We start from the raw sequence: 10,316 nt of genomic DNA, 5'->3' as shown, positions 1-10,316 counted from the left end.
ACACACACACATTGACTGCTCTCTCTCACACACACACACTGACTGCTCTCCTACACACACACATTGACTGCTCTCTCTCACACACACACACACACACTGACTACTCACACACAACACTGACTGCTCCCACACACACTGACTGCTCTGTCACACACACACACATTGACTGCTCTCTCTCACACACACTGACTGCTCTCTCACACACACACACTGACTGCTCTCTCTCTCTCCTACACACACACAGTGACTGCTCTCTCACAAGCAGACTGACTGCTCTCACACACACGTACACACACACACACTCACTGCTCTCCCACACACACTGACTGCTCTCTCTCACACACACACACTGACTACTCACACACACACTGACTGCTCTCACACACACACGCACACACTGACTGCTCTCACACACACATACACACACTGACTGCTCTCACACACACATACACACACACTGACTGCTCTCACACACACGTACACACACACACTGACTGCTCTCACATACACACACTGACTGCTCTCACACACACGTACACACACACACTGAGTGCTCTCTCTCACACACACACACACACACTGACTGCTCTCACACACACACACACACTGAGTGCCCTCTCTCACACACACACACACACTGACTGCTCTCACACACACACAGTGAATGCTCTCTCACACACTCACACACACACTGACCTCTCTCTCTCACACACACACACTGACTGCTCTCACACACACACACACTGACTGCTCTCAAACACACACACTGACTGCTCTCTCACACAGACACACAGACTGACTACTCACACACACACTTACTGCTCTCTCTCACACACACACACTGACCGCTCTCTCACACACAGACACAGATTGACTGCTCTGTCGCCCACTATCTCATAGACACGAACTGACTGAGGCAAACACACACACACAAAAACACACACACACACAAACACACAGACGGAGACTAATAAAGACAATGAAAGAGAGAGAAAGAAATATAGACGGAGGTATTTAAACTGAGAGAGAGTGACACAGAGTGAGAGACAGAGAGAGAGAGACTGTGAGAGAAAGTGCATCAGTTGTGTTCGCTTACAGCAGTTTAGCAGTGACTGAGGGTCGGGGCTCTCCAGCCGCCCGCACGGCCGTAGGCGGTGTGTGTCAATAACGGTCCCCAGAGCAGAGATGGGAGAGGAATCAGGATCAACATCTTTAATAATCAGTCACTACAGTGTCCAGAATATATTCCATATTACACAGACTGTGTGGACAGTCACTGCCTCAGTCAGTGTCACACTAACACTGACAGCCCAGCTCTGATTCCCCGCAGTGACCGCAGCTGTTTCGCTCCGTCTGAACTGAACCCATTCCCCAAAAGCCTGAAACACATTAAACAGGAAATAAACCCACGGGATAATGGTACAAACTGTAAACTGTTCGTGTCGCAGTTTAATACATAAATAAATCCCTTCAAACTGTTCCCATTCTGATACGCAGCACTTTCTCTGTGTGTTTATCACATTAAACACTGACACAAACACTCACCCGATCCTCTCCAGACTGGTGCAGGTCTGTATGAGGCGGCGGAGAGCGGAGACAGAGCCGTCTGTGAAGGAGTTACAGCTCAGGTCCAGGAACCTCAGTGAGCGCTTTGTACTGAGAGCGGAGACCAGAGCATCAGTGCAGCCATCGGTCAGTCTGTTACTGTCCAACCTGGAGATCAGAGACACAGAGACATGACAGGGATCAGAGTAAACACAGTGTATAACCCACTGTCACTCACTGTTTTTTTGATGCCGGACAGGTTGTAGGAGTTCATACACACAAACACACACACACACCAACACACACAAACACAGACAAAAACATCGCCGCAGATACACACTTACTCTCACACACACAAATACACACAAACACATGACCCACAGAAAAATACAGACAAACACATACAGAGACACTCAAACAGACACACACACACACACACACAAAAAAGCATATGCATTGACACACACGCACACAAATACACACACATACACAAACACACACATGCACAAACGCTTACACTGACACACACACACACACACAGAGACATACATACAAACAGTGTTGTCTTGGGTTAATGTTAAAGTGTGGTTTAAGAATATAAAATCGAAGTGCAAAAGCGGCAAAGCTCAGTGACTGAAGGCAGAACCCAAAACAATGGCAATATAAGGTCAGGACTTACAGGGACACGGAAAGTCCTTATGGTTAAAGGGAGAATTGAAATTGAAACATATTATGGATATAACCATATTAGGAGTTGTCTTCCTTAAAAAAGACAGTTTTGTTTGGAGTTATACAGTTATCTTTAAACAAAGGTGTGTTAGATATCTGTCGGGAACGGTAGCGGAGCAGTGCGAGACACGACCAGTGCTGTGACAGGAATCCGCTCGGTACCGTATTGTGTCTTGTGCATTATTTTATTGTTTCATTTATTTGTGTATTTCCTGCTGTTCTGTCCGGAATAAAGTGACTGAACTGAACCAATTGGTAAACTGGAACCGGACACATGACCCACAGAAAAATACACACAAACACTCACAAACAGAGTCACATAAACAGAGAGACGCACACACAGACACACACATACACACATAAATACACACACTCACGCAGACAAACAAACACACAAACACACACACAAACGCGCTCACACCGAGACATACACAATCACATCCAAAAACTCACCCACGCAAACACATACGCAAACACACACGCAGGAACTCACACAAGTAAACACAAACACACACAAACAATCAATCATTCACACAAACACACACACATATGCACACAAACACAACCACACGCAAACACACACACAGAAAAAAACACACGCACGCACAAACACGCATATACACACAAACATACATAAACATTCACACAAACACACACAAATACACACAAACAAACGTACACGAAAACAGATTGACAAACACGCACACACAAACACCCGCAAACATACAAACGCACATAAAGACACACTCAAAAACACACAATCACAAACAGAAGCACAGCACATACAAACAAACACACATATATAAATAGACATACATAGATACACACAGACACACACCAATATACACACACAAACTCACACGCACACACAGAAATACACAAACACACACAGAAACTCACACAAACACTCACAAACTCACACACACAAAATCGAACACAGGCCAACACACACAAACACACACACACGCAAAATAATCACTCACACAAGCACACATACAAACATAACCAAAATGGCACACAAACACACACACATACATGCACATACACACATAAACAAACACATGACCCACAGACAAACACAATCAGTCACACACACAAACACGACCCACAAACAAGTAAACACACAGACACAGAAACACACGCAAATACACTCATGCAAGCACACACATACACACACAAACAAACACATGTCGCACAGACAAATACACACACACACACAGATACAGACACACAGACACATATACACAGAGAAACACACAGAAACAAACACACACATTCACAGAAACACAAACAAACGGACACACACAAACACACGCAAACATACACGTAAACACACACACACGCAGAAAAAAGAAAAAAATTACACACACACATACACAGGCATACACAAACATACATAACTATACATGCGAAAACACACGCACAAATACACACACAAACACACAAAGACACACAAAAAGAAACTCACAAATACGCACACACAAAAACACAGACATAAAAACACATAGATAGATTCACACAGACAAACATACGCAAACACACACACACAAAACACCCACACACAAACACACACAGCAAAACACACAAACATAAATACACATACACACAACCAAACACACAAATGTGCAAGCACACAGACACAACCACGCACATACCCGCAGACACGCACACACTCACACACACAAACACACACACACAAATACACAATAACATCAATAAAATTGCATTGACAGAGCGTCTTTCACGTCGGCAGGACGTCCCAAAGCGCTGAACAGTCAGGTGTCGGGGCCTGAGCATGGGGGAGGGGTGGGGAGGGGTGGGGGAGGGGTGGGGGAGGGGTGGGGGCGGGGTGGGGAGGGGTGGGGGGGGTGGGCAGGGGTGGGGGAGGGGTGGCGAGGGGTGGCGGAGGGGTGGCGAGGGGTGGGGTAGGAGTGAGGGAAGGCAGAGTGGTGGGAGGGAGACCAAAGGCTCGATGGAAGAGAAGGGTCTTGAGACCGACCTTGAAGGAGACAAGAGAGGAAGTGAGGGGAAGGGACCGTGAGATGGAGTTCCAGAGTGTGGGGCAGAGAGGCTGAAAGCCCGGAGACCGATGGGAGGGCGGGTCGGACGGGAGACACGGAGCAGCCCGGAGCCCACTGGCCGGAGGGAGCGGGCAGGTTGGTGGGGAGACAGTAGGTCAGAGAGGGGAGGAGGGGGCGAGGCCATGGATGGCCTTAAAGGTGAGGACGACGATCTTGAACTCGATCCTCTGGGATACACACACACAATCGCACACACTCATAGGAACACACACAAACACACACAACAACAACAAGAAGAATTCAGTTGTATATTGCATTTCAATCGCACACACTCACAGGAACACGCACAAACACACACAGAATCGCACACACTCACAGGAACATACACAAACGCACACAACAACAACAAGAATTCAGTTGTATATCGCCTTTCATGTCGGACGTCCCAAGGCTCTGACACACACACACTCACAGGCACAAAGTCACACAAGCAAACACAGTCGAACACAAATACACACTGAGACACAAAAATCCCCGCAGAAACACACACACACAGACAGAGACACTCATATAAACACATCGAGACACACAACATATATATACAGATATGCTCAAAAACACACATACAAACACAAACACAGAAACAAACACAAATACACACACAAACAATCGCTCACACAGACACACACACAATTACGAAAGCACTCACAAAAGCACAGACCCACATACACAGGCAAATGTACACATACACACAGACACGCAAACAGACACACACACAAAATCATATGCATTGACACACACACATACACAAACACATGCACTGATACACACACACACACAGACATACATACACACAGTGTTGTCATGGGTTAATGTTAAAGTGTGGTTTAAGAATATAAAATAGAAGTGCAAAGGCGGCAAAGCTCAGTAACTGAAGGCAGAACTCAAACCAATGGCAATATATGGTCAGGACGTACAGGGACACAGAAAGTCTGTTCACACTTACACACTTGACGAAGGGACTGATCAGGAGAGAATAAAATGTGGTTAAAGGGAGAATTGAAACATATTATGGATATAACCATATAAGGAGTTGTTTTTCTTAAAAAAAACAGCTTTGGCTGGAGATATTCAGGTGTCTTTAAACAAAGGTGTGTTAGATATCTCTCGGAAATGGTAGTGGAGCAGTGCGAGACACGACCAGGGCTGTGACAGGAATCCTGTCGGTACTTTTGTGTCTTATGTATTATTTTATTGTTTCATTTATTTGTGTATTTCCTGCTCTTTTGACCTGAATAAAGTGACTGAACTCAACCAATTGGTAAACTGGAATCGCATCATTCTAACATTGTTGGAGAGAGGTGCAAATGTTTCTAACAACAGACACACACACAGACATACATAAACAGACGGACACACAGACACACAGACAGAGACCACACACACACATACACAGACAGATTCACACACACACACACAGACAGACAGACACACACACACACACACGCACAGGCACATCACAGTCTGTCGCTCTGTCTCTCTTACTTTCTCTCCATCTCTCTCTCAGTCTCCTTCTACGTCTTTCACTTTGTCTCACAGACTCTCTCTCTCTCCTCTCTCTCTGTGTAATTTTCGTTCTCTGCCTCTCCACAAAACACAGTCACTCTACATTATAACATGTTGTCTCTCACAGTCTCTCTCTTTCTCCCAGTCTCCCTCTATCACAGTCTCTCTCACTGTCTCAGTCTCTATCTCTCAGGCTCTCTGAAGCTGTTCCTCAGTCTCTCTTTCACTCCGTCTCTGAGTCACTTTCTCCCTCAGTCTCTACCTCTATCTCTCCCGCAGTTTCTCCCAATCACTCTCTCTCTCTCCCTCTTTGACTCTGTACGATTCCCCCAAAAAACAACATTCGCTACACTTTAAAATATATTTTCTCTCAGTCTCTCTCTCCCTCTCTATCAATTTTTTTCAGTCTCTTTCTTTCTCTCTGTGTGTCTATCAGTGTCTCTTTCTGTCTCTCTCTCAATCTTTCTCTCTCTGTCAGTCAATCTCTTTCTGTCACTATCTCTGTCTCTCACTGTCTCGCCTGCAAAACATACAGTCACTACACATATATTCTCTCTCCATTTCTGTCTCACTCAGTATTTCAGTCTCTCTCGATAGCTCTCTCAGTCGCTCTTTAAGACTATGTCTCTCGCTCCCTCTCTCCCTTTCTCTCTCTCTTTCAGTCTCTTTCACAGTCTCTCTCACTGCCTCTCCCTAAGTCTCTCTCTCTCTCTCTTTCTTTCTGAGTCTCTCAGCCTCTGTCTCTCAACCTCTCTCGCTCTGTGTCTCTCAGACTCTCGCTCACTCTATCTGTGTCTCAGTCTCTCTTTCTCTCAGTCACTCAGACTATCTTTCACTATCAGTATCTCTGTATATCTTTCTGTCTCTCTCTCTCACAGTCTCTCTCACTCTGTGTCTCTTAGTCACTTTCTCTCTCAGTCTCTCTCTTTGTTTCTCTCCAACTCTTGCGGTCACTCTCATTCTCTCACTCAGTTTGTCTCTCTCAAACTACGTCTCTCAGACCATCTTTCTCTGTCGGTGTCCCTCAGCCTCACTATCTCTCTCTCTCTTTCTCTCTCTCAGTTTCTCTCACTCTGTGTCGCTGAGTCACTCTCCCTTACCCACTCTCTCACTCTTCCATTCTCTCAATCTCTCGCTCTCTCGTTTTCTCTCTTTCTCTCGCTCAGTTTGTCTCTCTCAGTGTCCCTTTCCAAGTCTCTCACTCTCCCAGTCTCTCACTCGCTCTCTCAGTCTGTCTCTCAGTCACTCGCTCTCTGAGTCAATCTCTCTCTCTCTGTCTTTCCGTCTCTCTGTCTCTCTCCCAGTCTCTCAGTCTCCCTCAGTTCCTCTCTGACTCTCTCTCTGCTCCTTCCTTTCTGCGTCTCTTTCTCTTCTTTTTCTCTCTTTGTCAGTCTCTCTCACTGCCTCTCTCTGTTTCTACCTCTCTGCCTCTTTTTCGCATTAACACTCTCTTCACCCACAAAACATAGTGTCACTACACTTTGTAGTATCTCTCTCACACTCTCTCTCTACATTTTCCTCTCTCTCATTCTCTCTCTGTTTCTCTCACTGTGTTCTTTCTCTCATTCAGTCTCTCGCTCTATCTCTGTGTTTTTGTCCGACTGTCGCTCTCTCTCTCTCTGTCAGTTTCTCTTTCAGTCTTTCTCTCACTCTCTCTCTCTCGCTCAAAGTATGTCTCACAGTCACTCGCTCTGGCTCTCCCAGAAGACACAGTCACTGTTGGTTATAATATATTTTTGTCTGCGTCTCTCTGGTCTTTATCTGTCTCTCTTTCGCTCTCAGTCGCTATCTCTTCGTCTCTCCCAGAAAATATACAGTAGCTACATGTTATATTTCATCTACCTGATCCTCTTTCACTCTGTCTGTATTTCTCTCAGTCTGTTTCTCTATCAGTCTCCCTCTTAGTTTCTTTCTCTCAGTCTCTCTCTGGTTCTCTTTCTCTCCCTCTTCCTCTCTCAAACTCAGTCTCGCTCTCTCAGTCTTGCGTCTGTGTCTCGGTCTCTGGCTCTATGTTTCTCTCACTCAGTCTCTCTTCACTATCTGTCTCTCCTATTCTCTCTTTGTGTCTCTGTTTCTTAGTCCCTCTCACAATAAAAGTCACTAAACGTAACATTTCTTTTCCCCGAGTCTCTCTCTCTCTCTCTCTGTGCCTATTTCTCAAGCTATCACTCTGCCTTTCTCTCTCAGTCCCCCTTCTCTCTCCGTCTCTCTTTATGTCTCTCTATCTCTCTTTCCGTCTCTTTCTCTCTCAGTCCCCTTCAATCTCTCTGTCTCACTCACAGTCTCTCACGAAATATTTATTTGAAGGGAATACTAACCCTGGAAAAGCGATCTGCAAATTGTCTAACAACCGGATTGTGACTGACTGCGAGGCAAACAGACACAAGTGGAGTAAGGAAACATCCTTAAGGTTTTGCTCTGCCAGGAATCACCCCCAGGCCCTCTCGCTAGCGAGGCGAGGGCTCTAACCACTGAGCTACAGGGCTCAGACTGCAGTGTGTGAGCAGACACAGGCTAACTCAGGGCTAAAGCTGTGTAGACTTTATTCTGGGGAAGGGTTTTGGATAAATAATTTGACTGTAAAAACACCAACAAAAACTACCTCAGAATATGATTTTTCCACAATTTGTTTTCCATCCGAGAGCTAAAGCCAGTAGGGAATATGGATGGAATCATTGACGTGAGTGTGTTAAAGGTCTCAGGATTAGGGAGGAAGTCCCAACATCATGCATGTCTGAGCCGGACAGGTTGAAGAAATGCGCGCATACAAACACACACATACACACGCATAAACACATCACCGAAACAGACCCATGTACATACAAACTCAAACATACACACACATAGGAACAAGCAAGCTCACACACACATAAAAATACATACACATACATTATCGCACACACACATGCATACATACACTCAAACAGAGACACACACAGACACACACGCACGAACATTCATACACACAGGACACTTGGGCACACAACACGCCATCATATACAAACATATACCATCATATACAAACACACCACACACAGAAACACACATACAAACTCACAAAAATACACACAGCAAAAAGCACAGAGAAATACACACAGACACACACAAACAAACACCAACACACAATGACACACACACACACACACACACACACAGACAAACGCAGGCCCACACTAAAACAAGGCACACGCAGACACACATACACACATACAGAAACACACTCATGATTAAACACAAATGCACAAGCACACACTATTCAGTGTGCTCCGAGCTCCCAGTGAGACTGCTTCTAGATTCACCCACAATTTATCTTAAAAGTCTCCCAGCGGATCGAAAGTTTTCCCTGTCCTCCAGAGAATGGCCTCCACTCCACACACACAAGTCTCCAGTCAGATGTGGAGCTGTCAGGAGGTTGGTTTGGAGAGTTTGAAGCCTGAGGACAGGTTTGTGTGTGTGTCAGACACACGGCTGACAATAGTAGAGAACTACAAACCCACAGTGTGTGGAGGGATTGACGGGACCAGGGCAGGAGCTTCGGGATTAGATACAATGGGAGCGGGTTTGGGGCTTGAAGCCAGTTTAAAGGTCGGAACTGTCCTCATGTCACTAGAGCTGGGGTTTCCAGCACATGGTTTCTTATTAACACATGTTGAGAGTTTGATGTAAACGATGGCTTGTGGCCTCACACTGTCACACCGATTCCTGTCACAATATTCAGCCGCACTGATCAGACAGTCACAATAAACACATTGAGATATTGGAGTCATTCAGACTCTGGAGACACAGTGCGTTACTTACCACAGACTCTGTATTTTACACTCCGGGTTCCTCAGAGCCTCACACAGTCGCTTCACTCCACGATCTCCCAGTTTATTATTATTCAAGTTCAGCTCCGTCAGTTTGTGGTCTATTTTGAGATCGGTGGACAGGTCCTCGGTGCTATCAGTTGTCAGATCGATGTCGCTCAGCCTGACAATCACAGACAAAGAAACATAACAGGGATCAGAGGAAACACAGTGCGTATTATTTGTTACACAGCCTGGAGATGAGAGACACGGAGCCATAAAAGGGATCAAAGTGAATACAACGCTGACAACCATGAGAGACTGTGGATGGGATGGATTTTCTGGGACAGGAGGAAAGGGCCGGGGCTGATATTTTTCCACCTTCACGTTAAAATGTCGCTGTACGTGGAACAGACACTCACATTCAGGATTGCAGGATTGGGTGTAGTTTGGTGCAATTGGAGGTTCAGTGACCACACAGTGTGTGTTGGGGGGTGGGTAGGGGTTGGAGTGTAGGCACCTTCAGTCTGGTTCACTGTGACTCTTAATTTTGATCGATATAGAGCGATTTGTTGCCAACTACTGAAAACAAAATATTGCACTGAGAAAGCTGCTTGTGTTGTGATAGCCGTCGTCAATGTATTTTTCAATGGGCAAAACGTTCCCTGGC

General features: G+C 45.6%; 1 long non-coding RNA gene across 2 annotated transcripts; it reads right to left on the bottom strand.

Moving 5' to 3' along the window:
• Positions 1-1,239: 1,239 nt before the first annotated feature.
• LOC121852510 lies at positions 1,240-9,692 on the bottom strand. Of its 2 annotated transcripts, XR_006086188.1 has the most exons (4): positions 9,663-9,692; positions 6,374-6,376; positions 1,546-1,713; positions 1,240-1,379 (listed from the first exon to the last, which is right to left on the bottom strand). It is a non-coding gene; the product is annotated as an uncharacterized LOC121852510 (long non-coding RNA). The 2 variants fall into 2 exon arrangements; XR_006086187.1 differs by lacking the exon at positions 6,374-6,376 and having other exon boundaries at positions 9,660-9,690.
• Positions 9,693-10,316: the final 624 nt, after the last annotated feature.

Source organism: Callorhinchus milii, unplaced genomic scaffold (genome assembly GCF_018977255.1).
Source record: "Callorhinchus milii isolate IMCB2004 unplaced genomic scaffold, IMCB_Cmil_1.0 Scaffold842, whole genome shotgun sequence".
Taxonomy (NCBI): Eukaryota; Metazoa; Chordata; class Chondrichthyes; order Chimaeriformes; family Callorhinchidae; genus Callorhinchus; species Callorhinchus milii.
Note: the sequence above shows the minus strand (reverse complement) of the source record. Positions and strands in the feature narration are given on the sequence as shown.